This window comes from Anguilla anguilla, chromosome 14, assembly GCF_013347855.1.
Source record: "Anguilla anguilla isolate fAngAng1 chromosome 14, fAngAng1.pri, whole genome shotgun sequence".
Taxonomy (NCBI): domain Eukaryota; kingdom Metazoa; phylum Chordata; class Actinopteri; order Anguilliformes; family Anguillidae; genus Anguilla; species Anguilla anguilla.
Window position 1 is genome coordinate 38511479 of NC_049214.1, and position 12333 is coordinate 38523811.

Sequence of the window (12333 nt, forward strand, 5' to 3'; positions counted from 1 at the left end):
TTGAACACACAAAGGTATTTTCGAACCAAATAAAGGACAAATGTAGATTGAATCCAGGCTATGTTTGTGTATGCGTAGACTTTTCAAGAAAACACTGGTGAAATTTGGTGTGCCAAACCGACAGGTGCTCAGCCTTACACAGTAAACTGTCGAGCCCCAAACACAGCCTTACACAGCAAACCACTGAGCACCAAACACAGCCTTACACAGCAAACTACCAAGCCCCAAACACAGCCTTACACAGCAAACTACCCAGTCACAAACACAGCCTTACACAGCAAACCACCAAGAAACAAACACAGCCTTGCACAGCAAACCACCAAGTCACAAACACAGCCTTACACAGCAAACCACTGAGCCCCAAACACAGCCTGACACAGGAAACCACCCAGTCACAAACACAGCCTTACACAGCAAACCACCGAGCCCCAAACACAGCCTTACACAGCAAACCACCAAGTCACAAACACAGCCTTACACAGAAAACTACCCAGTCACAAACACAGCCTTACACAGCAAACCACTGAGCCCCAAACACAGCCTTACACAGCAAACCACTGAGCCCCAAACACAGCCTTACACAGCAAACCACTGAGCCCCAAACACAGCCTTACACAGCAAACCACCGAGTCACAAACACAGCCTGACACAGCAAACCACCGAGTGGCAGGAATCACACACAGCTGTGAGAGAGGGGGAGAAATGAGACAGGATGCCTGTGAGGGAACATCAGAGGGAGGGTGTCCATCTCTCTCTCTTTATCTCCCTCTCTCTATGTGTGTGTGTGTGTGTGTGTGTGTGTGTATATATATATGTGTGTGTGTGTTTGAATATATAATGTACATGAGTATGTGTGTCTCTCTTTCCATTTTTAGTTTGCTCTCTGACTCTCTCTGTCTCTCTCTCTTTGTCTCTCTCTCTCGCTCTGTTACATATTGAAAAATGTGTCTAAATCTGTTCAATAAATTAAGCAATTTTCCGACAGGAAAATGGAATGAACCGTAATGTTTGATCTAACATATTAAGCTTTGTGCTTTTCAATATGTGGTTCCAATAAGTGCCATGAGGGTTTAAAAAGATAATTGATACTTTATTAATTTGCTTGGGCATTGTGTGCTAAAGTATGTGATTCAATAATTAATGCATTGCTTGATGACAAAATAAAATTGTTAACTTAAATTCTGTGCACGCAGTTATGCAATTCACTTTCTCAGAAACTCCATTGTCCAAAAGTAAAACAACTTGAAATGGTAATTATATATACCTGTTTTTGTAATAAATAAAAAAAATTTAAAAAAGAAAGAGATGGTAATTATAATGCAATAAAATGACCAGCCAACAGCATTTTTCAGCCAACCGACTCAGCTGGCCTTTGAAATGTTTTAAAGGTACCACTCAAGCTTCCAATTACAGCACATAACAGTCCTCGGTTCTTATCTTTGCATTGCCTTTTAAAGCCCATTGCACAGTAAAATGTTCCATGCAACATCAGCTCTGATAAAGCACATTTTGCTCTGAAAGAGTGCATTCATTCTTTTTTGGGCTCATCAACTCTGTTAAACTAAAGTGGACAGTTAGCACTTTTTACTGCATGTGCAAAAGGTGCAATAATTGCAATCTGATCATTGTATGAAATGATATTTCAGAGCCAGGACTTCCCCATTCCAAAGGAATAAACCAAGCGGTTGACTTTTTTTTGTTGTTGAAGATATTTGGAGATGGGTGATGTATCCATAGCCATAACAATGTGATGTTAACACCTATGGAATGACTGGAGATGGGTGATTCATCCATAGCCATAACAATGTGATGTTAACATCTATCAAATGGTCAGAGATGGTGATGCATCCATAGGCAGTAATAATGTGATGTAAACATCTATCAAATGATTGGAGATGAGTGATGCATCCATAGCCGTAACAATGTGATATAAACATATATCAAATGCTTGGAGATAGTGATGCATCCATAGCAGTGTTAATATGATGTTAACATCTATCAAATGGTCAGAGATGGTGATGCATCCATAGGCCGTAATAATGTGATGTAAACATCTGTCAAATGACTGGCGATGAGTGGCGCATCCATAGGAAATAATAACATGAAGTAAACATCTGTCAAATGATCTCTGAGCTGGAAGGACAGATACACTTCAAACATTTCAGGATCAGCTGTTTTTTGTTTTGTTTTTTTGTTATTCGTTTTTATTATTTTTTTTTTTTTGGACTGAGCCAGCCCCGAGAGCCCGCAGTGGTCATTAATTAGGATTAAAGCCAAATCTCTCACTGCTGCAAGAAAGGACGGCTCATGCGTTGCGTAACCAGGCAACGGCAGCACTCCCAGGGCTCTCTTCAGTTCAGGGACACTGATCAAAAAAAAATATGAAAGAAAAATCGGAGCAAATGCTATTCTTTTTTTTACAGAGCACAACTTTCAAAAATGATATAACTGGAAATAAGCAGAGACGTGCATGTGAGGGGCCATCTGTGAAAGCTCATCGGCTGAGGCAAATAATATTTAAATAATATTATAATAATTAGGAAAAATAACTCAGCTCAATCCATTGCTCCTTCTGAGAGAGGGAAGAGAATTACAGCAGCGGAGCCTTCCGATTGGCAGTCCCTGCAGCAGTGTGGAATGCCTCTTAGACTGTTTGGCTTAAAACCAGGAGGTTTCAGGTTCAAGTCCCTGGATGAACAATGTTGGAGTACATTTGAACACCATCCAATTGTGTAATTTCATATGAAATGGCAAGAGCCAGACACCCAGGGTCATGTTCTGTGCCAATCAATGATGATAGAAATAGCAATGCCGATAGTTTAAAATATAAAATCAGTGACACACACACACACACATACCCACTCACAGATGTACACACATATATAAAAATGTGTGTGTGTGTGTAGTAAGCATAATTTAGTTTGACAGAGTAAATATGAATGTTATTACAAAGAAAGTGCAGCTGTAGCAAATATGTAAAATATTGTCACTTATAATGTTCTACACAATCAGCTATTACACCACAAATGATTCAAATACCTGATTAAGAGAGATGTAAAACATTCAGAGAACGCAATTCATCAACTGGAGAAAGATGAATTTGTCTGGTCCTAAGAACATAAAGCCATGCTCATTCACGCACAAATTTGTCAAGTAGTCACTTTCAACAGGGACATTCACGCAATGATTCAAAACAGAACTTCGGACGAGACATTAAAAAATATCTCCTCCTGCCGCGGAAAATATGAAAATCAGAGCAGGGTTCCCACGGAAACCAACAGGACCGCGAGCAGCGGAGACGGCGGATGAATTATTGAAGCGTAATTCATCAGCAGTGCCACGCGCAGGAGAGTCTGACCAGCAGCGTGAGGAGATGCAAGAAGACAGGGAAGAACCTCGGTTCACCACCACCGCACCGCCCCCCCCCCCTCCCCCTCAAACCCCCACCTCCACAACCTACAGCGAGATCAGACAGCGGCCCGCCTTGATCGTTCGGCGCCCGCCATCTTTTATTAATCCCGCGCTGCTCTCGGAGCCCGTCCCGTTCCGTCTCCGCGCCCGAGGGACACGTCTCTCTTAGTAGAGGGCCCCTAATTCGTCTTCAGAGAGCATCATTCGCATTTATATAAGGAGGCCTCGAAGGTGAGCCGCTACGCCACCTATAGGCCAGGTGCAACCGCCTGGTAGTTTGAGTGATTCTGCGATTAGAGAGACTGCACTAGCGTTCGCTCAGGTGTGGCACTGTCTGAGTGCACACCAGAGGGGTAAAATATGAATTCCCCTGTTTTTACTTTTTCTTTTCCTGTGAACAGAATGCATATCAGATAATTTCACTGCTATCGTTGGCAATGGAAGGGACCAGCAAATCCTTTTTTCATTCTTTTACACTCCAGAAGAGGTAATGGTATGATCAGTCAGGTTTCAATCAATCAATCAATCAATCAAATTTTATTTGTATAGCGTATTTTACCACAGTTGTCACAATACGCTTTAGACAACCCTGGCCTAAACCCCTAAAGAAGCAAGGGAACAGTGGCAAGGAAAAATTCCCTGTGGTAGATGGGAAGAAACCTTGGAAGGAACCAGGCTCAAGGGGGAAACCCATCCTCCTCTGGTCGGCTCAGGGTACCGACTGGTGACCAACATGTCAGTCAGTTTTATAGGGTTTATGATGTGGCTCAGATGATGGGTGGCGGTGATGGGGAGCAGCAGGTGGCGACAGATGTGGGCAGGGTGGAGGCAATGATGAAAGAGGGGCTGGACTGCAGAGGTAGGGGAGACCAGACGACTCTCGAAGCACTCTCGAAGATTGGGGCAAGAGCCCCGCCAGCAGCGTGGGGAAGAGGGTAGAAACGGCAATTAGGGAATTTGCAATATAGCAGACAGTGGGTAAAGTGGCAGTAGTATGTATTGGGGGGGATCCCGCCAGGAGTAATATATGGCTGCATAGCTACTAGGACAGGGATGGAGAGCCCATACAGTCATGAGGGGTAGACAACCATACCCGCCTATCAAGAGCCAGCCCATGTAAAGCCGGGTCACAGCTGATTGACAGGTGACAGTAAGGAAAGGATTGCCACCCACAAAGCTCTATGACTTCAGGCTTCTCCCACTCTGTCTCCAGACTACAACTGATTATAAGCCTGAGCAGAGGTGTGTTGCTGAGTGGGGAATATCGGTTGGAAACGCGAGTTGGGTGGTGCTCAGCGGCCCTGGGCCGGCAATTATGTTTCTTTGGTACCGTGATAAAATCGTCCTGTAGTGAGGACACTGGCGGCGGAGAAACATTCGCATCTAAACTAGCATCCGGGTCGGGTAAAAGGGAGTCTAAGAAAGACTCACTCTCCTGAATCTGATATAATGTCCGGATGCGGGTCTCTAACTCAGCTATTTTCTGTGCCAATTCTAAATTAAGCTGACACTTAGCACAAGTACCATTACTCGTAAAATTGGCAGCAGAGCTGAGGCTAAACATGCAACAAACTGTGCAGGGAATGGAAGCCATGATGCACTCTTACCGTATTTTCTTTAGTTGTTCGCTTCGTTCGATTTACAATTTACTTTGGCGAGTAATCCGGAGAAAGTAGTATAGGACTTTTATGTAATCTGGCCGGGCTGACGTCTGTTATTGCTGGTATTTATTGAACAGAGCTGCATCGTTCTACCCTAAGCATCGATTGTGTATTGAGCTCTGTCGGACACCAGTTGGTTCGACGGAACAACATTGCTTTCCTACTGACTTTTGTCACTCAAAGATAAGACGCCACCGACAATCAGTGTTATGTGCCCTAATGAAATATCCTCCTAAGATCTTGCAGGCAAAACGTTTTTTTTTTGTTTTGTTTTGTTTTTTACATAATACAATATTTTGCTTGTCAAACACATGTTGCAGTGATTTCCATAAATATTATTCATTTTATTTGTATCTAATGTCCCTTGCAGTGCAGGTTCAGCATAGCAGAATATGTGGTCCTTGAGAAGAAGCCAAGACTCATGTCCCTTACAGGTGACAAAAAACAATTTCCCTGTCTCAGGAGGATATGAAATTACTGTCGGGAAGACCAGCATGCCGATGGAATGCTAATGGACAAATTCCTGAGATTCCTGCAGAGGCCCGTGGGGGGGGGTCCAAATGAGCACATCTGCCGGGTGTCCATAGCAACACATGCTGAAGCGGAGGTGATAGGGGGTTAACTAAACCACACCTCCTTCAGACTCCTCTCTTCCAAACCTTCACTGCATTATCAGAGACTCAGAGCATTTCTGTCTCAGGCCTGTCGGCTGTATTAAAATCAGCCCCTTGCCCCACACCCCCCCCCACCCCCACACACCTAACCATGCTTGCCGGTTGGACGCAATCACGTCGCTGATTCGGAAACCCCGCGGCGCTCCGCATTCCGCCAGCTGGGAGAAACTTTGCGGCAAACGAGGGCAGAGCTCAGAAAATCCAGAGGTGCCAAATCTCAGCAGAGAGAGTGAGAGAGAGAGAGATCGTAAGCTGAAACAACGATGGGAGACTCTGTGAAAGCTCTGGGAGAGAGAGCCCAGTAAGGCTGTTTCTGAGCCTACACAGAAGTGACTCTGTGGCAATGCTATATGGTTGCCCTGAAATGGGGCACCCTTGTCTAATCCCCCTATTAACAGCAATGGGTCGACTTAACCCAACCTCCCACCTTGACCATGCAGGTTGCTTCACTGTACAGTAAACCAACCCACGCAATCAACCTTTCCCCAAAGCCAAAGATTCTTAAAGTGGAAAATAAAAAACCACGGTCCACCCTATCAAAAGCCTTTTCCTGATCAATCACTAAAACGTCCTATATCCACATTATACAATTTGCTCGCATCTAAAACAGCTCTAATTAAGAACACATTGTCCATAATAGTTCTGTCAGGCACACAGTATGTTTGGTCGATATGTATTATGAGCTCCAGATAGACTGAAAGACTATTTGAAAGTGCCGTGGAAAGCAGTTTGTAATCTGTGCACAGACGTCCCACAGGTCTCCAGTTCTTCAACAGGGCAGAAAAATACACCCAGTACAATGCCCAACCACCACAGTTAATCTAGACATATCTCCATCTCCTGTTCATTTACCACATAAACAGCCCTCTCAGCACACCACAAACCCACCCCCAGCCGCAGACACACTATTCTCAGTAAACAAAACATTTCAGTCAACCTTACACGTGACACAGACAGGTGTGACATTGTTTCCTGCTGTGCACAAAATGGGCATCCTATCCTAAAGACTGTCGTGCTAATTTTATAGCCACAACAATCCAATATCGCAACTCTCAATCCTATACCTTTACCTTTACCTCGCTTGACAGATTACCGGCTCTCGTGCAACGTAAGTGACACTGAAGCAAAGCTTATCGGCTTGCTCAGGGTTTAAATAGAACGCCAACAGGTGCAAATTGTAAAAAGAAATTTGCACGTGTATAATTCAATAAACTCAATGACCGTAATAACTGAAGAAAAGGCGCATGAAAAAACCAATGGCCGTAATAACTGAAGAAAAGGTGCAGGTAGGAAAAGAAATGGTGGTATCAGCCAAAACCATGACAGGATCTCCACCAGCAGCCCACCAGGGGGGTTCAGTACCATTAGTCAATGCCACAGAGAGGATGCCACCAGGTTATTAATAATCAGCACTCTCCCCCTGTAAGACACCCGCGACAGCAGCCACTTCCATGTCTGCAGTCTCATTACATTACATTACAGGCATTTAGCAGACGCTCTTATCCAGAGCGACGTACAACAAGTGCATTAGTTCAAGGTGCAAGTCTCCCCACCATCTTTTCTGTGTCTCCCTCCCAATTCCTGGCCATAAAGGCTCCTGTTCCCAGATGAACTCCCAGTACTTAAACCCCTGTCTGGCCCCACTGTAAGCCACCTGGCAGCTGAGTTAGGGGTCCCTCCCTCCTGGACCCACACGCCAAGGCCTCGCTTTCCCCCCAGTTAACCTTTGCTGAGGAGGCGCCCTCATAAATCCTGATGCTATCCCCCAACGCATGTACATCCTCCCTGTCCCTCACCAACACAGTTACATCATCCGCGTGCGTCGTTACGGCTCAGGACTGCCGAGTTGCAATAACCGGCAGCCAGCACCAAGGCCGAACACGTTTAAAACGCCACAGCGTCCTTTTGAACAAAAATAGGTCAATTTGTTATGACATCGTACACAACACACAAACAGGGCAGAGTCAGAAGGACAGACCTTTCTCTCTCAGACCAGAACCCGTCTGAGCAGTCTAAAAGTAAGTTTTGACCTCACTCACACCAAGGACGGGACAGAGAGTTGAAATAAAAGGGGAGAAAGGGGTAGGTGAGTCTTCTGGCCTGCTGCTGACCTACCCTGACTGACTGGAACTAAAAAGGTAAAGTAAATAAAGAAAACAACCATTTGCCACAATGCCAACCAGCAGTGTTAACCGCTTTTAAATAAACCGCAATTATTTCGATAAACAGAACAAAAATTGCCTGCAGGTTTCAGAGAGAGAGCACGGCTGTCTCGATTCGCCATCTTGTATAGTGCGTGTGAGGCTTGCACCCGCAACCGAACAGTGCACACGCATCGCCTGTGCGTCCACCCGGGAGACACCACCCAAATAACGCTGCAGCCTGTAACGAAAAAGAGAAGCACACGTGACACAAAACACACTCACATGACAGGAAATTACAACAAAATTCAGTTTTATTAAAGAAATAACTAGGAGCGCATAGCATACGACGACAGCCTTACTGCCTTAGATGATGGGCAACCCTGTCGTATCCCCCATATCTCCGTATCTCCACCCATGCTGGTTTACTCAACCCTCCTCCCACTTTAACCAAGCATAATGCACCCTTATATAGCAGCCGCACTAAAGATATAAAAGATTCCCCAAACCCAAAAGCCTTTAACGTGCTATACAAGTAGTTGTGATCCACCTGATCAAAGGGCTTCTCCTGATCTGACGAGATCAGCCCATAATCCACCTGACCACCCCGTGCAAAATCAATAATGTCATATTAAGAACAAATTGTCCATCGTGGAGCAATCTGGAACAGAATACGATTGGTCCATATGTACCAGCAATGCCAAGTGGGTCCATTTGGCAAGGGCCTTTGGTCAAGATCTTATAATCCGTACAAAGAAGTGCCATCGGCCGCTAGTTCTTCAATGAACACAAGTCCCCTTTTTTTGGTAGGAGCGTGAAGGCGTTCTCCTGCCTCCATGCTCTCCAGCAGCATCTCATGGCAGTTGTCGCCTCTCTATTATTTGACTCCGTTACATCCACAGCCAGTATTCCGCCCTCCGCTGCTCCTTCCCCTGTTCGGTTTTGGGGGTTGCATTTTGCACTGTTGCTGTAAGCATTTGGACATTTAAAAGAAGAGTGTCCTGATCCACCACATAGACTGCAAACTGCGTTGTTCATACATTGCTTAGCTTTGTGTTCCAGGTTGCCACACTTCCAGCACTTAACTTGGTTGCAGTCTTTGACTGGGCTGGTAAAAACATATTTCAAATTCACGCTGAATTTGGTAAGGCAATGTGAGTATATATCGCTTGGATCTAACCAAGAAGAGTCAAAAAGGAGGTTTTCCCCGACAAACTCTCTTGTAGGGGCATCTCCGTCACCAATGTATTTTAGCCTGGCCCAGTACTGACCGAAGCGTGATTTAAAAGCGGCCATAGTTGTATAGGCCCAGCTCTTAGCTTTTAAAGCTGTTTACCTCCACCACTGCAAATGCGGGGTGGAGGATTACTTCCTATAGCCTTAATTTAGAAAGACGCTGCGGAAACGGAAATTAGGACACTTTTAAAAACGGTAAAGACTTTCTCATTTGGTTTAAACGTGTTCAAAATCCACCGGTTTTCCCCCTGCCACTCATTTCACCGATCTTTAGAATTTTAAAGAATTGGGTCTTTACCCATGCACGCTTCTTTTGTTGCACTGATGCTTACAGCCAGGCGAGGGGAGAATAGCACTGCTACCCCAGCACTTTAGATTTGTACCATGGCTCAGGACATGTACTCCTTTCCACCAGATCCCCAATCAACTTCCTTGCTTTTACCGGAATGAGTTTCTTGAAGGAATAAAATATCGATTTTCTTTCGCCGCACCAACTCTGACAGCAGACCCCTTTTCAAATTGCCTCTGGCGCCATTAATATTAAGCGAGCCCATCTGTAGTAACTCCACCATGATAAAAAAAAGGAAAGCAGAACAGCAGAAACCTGTGAGAAGAACATAAGAAAAAGTGCGTTTTGCTAGACCAACCTATTTTTCTCGTGACATTGTCTTTCGCCCAACTGTCACCCATTTCCTGAGCGTGAGCCTCTTTTTAGGTGACCGAGTATGTAAATCATGAAGAATCCCACATGCCGCCGTCATCTTCGTCCATTGCCCTCTCTTCTGCCCGTTCCTCCAGCTCTACTCCGCCCGGTTCCGCCTCCCCCACCTAAGCCCCGCCCCTCCGGGGGCCGGCTGAAATTACAATCACCAGTTCTGGCTTCTCAATCACCGGTTCTATCTGCTTCACATTACATTACATTACATTACATTACAGGCATTTAGCAGACGCTCTTATCCAGAGCGACTTACACAACTTTTACACAGCATTTTCCATTGTATTCATTTATACAGCTGGATATATACTGAAGCAATTTCGGTTAAGTACCTTGGTCAAGGGTATAACGGCAGTGTCCTACCCGGGAATCGAACCTGCGACCTTTCGGTTACAAGCCCAGTTCCTTACCCACTGTGCTACACTCCGTCACCCCCTCCGAAACCAAAATATCCATACTCAAACTACTCTTTTTCCTTAATGTTGTGTTTACCTCACGTTTTGCGCTTCTCTTGACCGAATTTCTTGGTCTCCCTTTTTCCCGAACGAGATGCTAACTCCGCTCCCGAATCGTCCCCTTCCCTCGGCTCCTTACCCACCCCCGGCTGGCCCGGTCCCGGCCGTCTGTTCGGCTCCACCATTATCCGCCTCCGTAGCGCCCTTCTCGTTCCCTTTCTCCACAACAAACATTGCTTCTTGCATAACTCCGCCATTATCCCCTCCCTGTGGCTGGGTTTTGCGCGGGAAAGCGAACCGTTTGTGGCCGGTATCCCCCCACTCGAAGCAGCGCAAGCGGTCCGTTCACCCAAACGCAACGTGCTAACGTTCCCCACGTCGACAACAAAAAGTTACGTCCAGAGTCTGATCCGAATTATTCAAAAACACGAAACCCTGCCTTCTAAAAGACGATACATGCTTCACCGCACTGCTTCTGCAGCCCCACGGAATCATTTCTAATGAGCTGGCGAATTTTCCGAACCTGGCCAACTCTCTTTCAATTACTTCATTTTTAATGAAGCGGGGCACATTAGAAATAACTACATTAGTAGCCAGCGCTGAAAGTGTGGTTATAATCCTTTCACAAAGATGGCACTCTCTATAATCCGAGCAACTAGGATTTCCTTTGTGAGAAACTACTACCGCCTTGTTCATTCTAGATGCTAACAGCCCACCTGTTGCGCGACTGCTAACAAGTCCTCTACCGTGGCACTGTTATCCAGCAAGTCCTCTACCGTGGCACTGTTATCCAGCACTCACACGAACCCCTGCCAGAGGGACTGCACTCCCCCTTCCGACTGAGACGCCACCCCGGCCTACCCATCCCTTCCCAAATCCCGCCAAAAAACCCCTAAGCCCCAAATCCTAAATCCCTCCACCCAAACACCAGCTTAATCAATTATATAAACAATACTCATTAACTAAAATCAGCCTACTGTGGACAGAGGGGGGGGGGGGGAGAAAAAGCAATACCGAAAACAGAGCACCTAAAAGGCAGAACGACGGAGAAAGCCCTCCACACATCCTCTCTGGGGAGGGAGGGAGGGAAGGAGGGAGGGGGAGAGGGAGGGAGGGAGGGAGAGAGGGAGAGAGACCCCGTGCACACACAGATCAGCCCCCTTAATGAGTTTTCTTCAGAGAGGGCTGCTGAGCAAAATGTATGCAGTGCTGCCATCAGCACAAGCTCAATATTTTCTTACTTGTTTTCTTGAGACAGCCCTACTTGAACTATTTTTTTATTTATTTAGACATTAGGTTTTTTTTTTGCTTGCTCCTGTTGGAAAACACATTGATGTCGTTTTGCTATTGTAACTTGTGAAATAAACTTTCAGGCATGCTTGTATGAAATATCAGTTCAAATATGAACAGTTGGTTTACCTATTTTGTTTTATCAGCTGATCAATAACTCAAAATTTTGTTTCAATAGTGCATTTGTACAGTTGATCTGATAGCGTGTAGTAGCTGCAACTGAATAATGGAGCAAGATAGTGAAGCTGAGAAAAGATGCTTGATAGCTGATAGCTGCCCCCGGAAAGAAGTAAAATTTACAAGACTACAAACAAGGTATCAAAAATTAAAGAAGGCCTCAACAGATTGCTCAGATTTCCACTGGATTTCAGTGGTGTCACCATTTTAATCTCATTCAAAAAAGGGGAATGCCAAACAACTAAGTCTTCCTCAAGGACAAGCGACCAATCACGGGCGTGGAAGCACAGGACTCCATTCAATTAACGGCCCTTAGCTTGCGTTTGTGAATGCATAATTAACACCTGCGTGTCAGCCGTCCGCCGGGGAGTCTGGATGGAGGAGTCCCCGAGGGAGGCCGCGGCTGTTTATCCGCTTCTGGCGGTCGGCGGTGTCCCGTTCGCGCGGACGGATACGCGCTCGGCAAATTACCGCTAAGTGCCTCGACCGAGGACACGGCGGAAAGCGGCTCGACGGGGGGACTGGGAACCGCGGCCCCCCCCTCCGGCCCGGCGTCCGGGTCCCCGCGGGGCT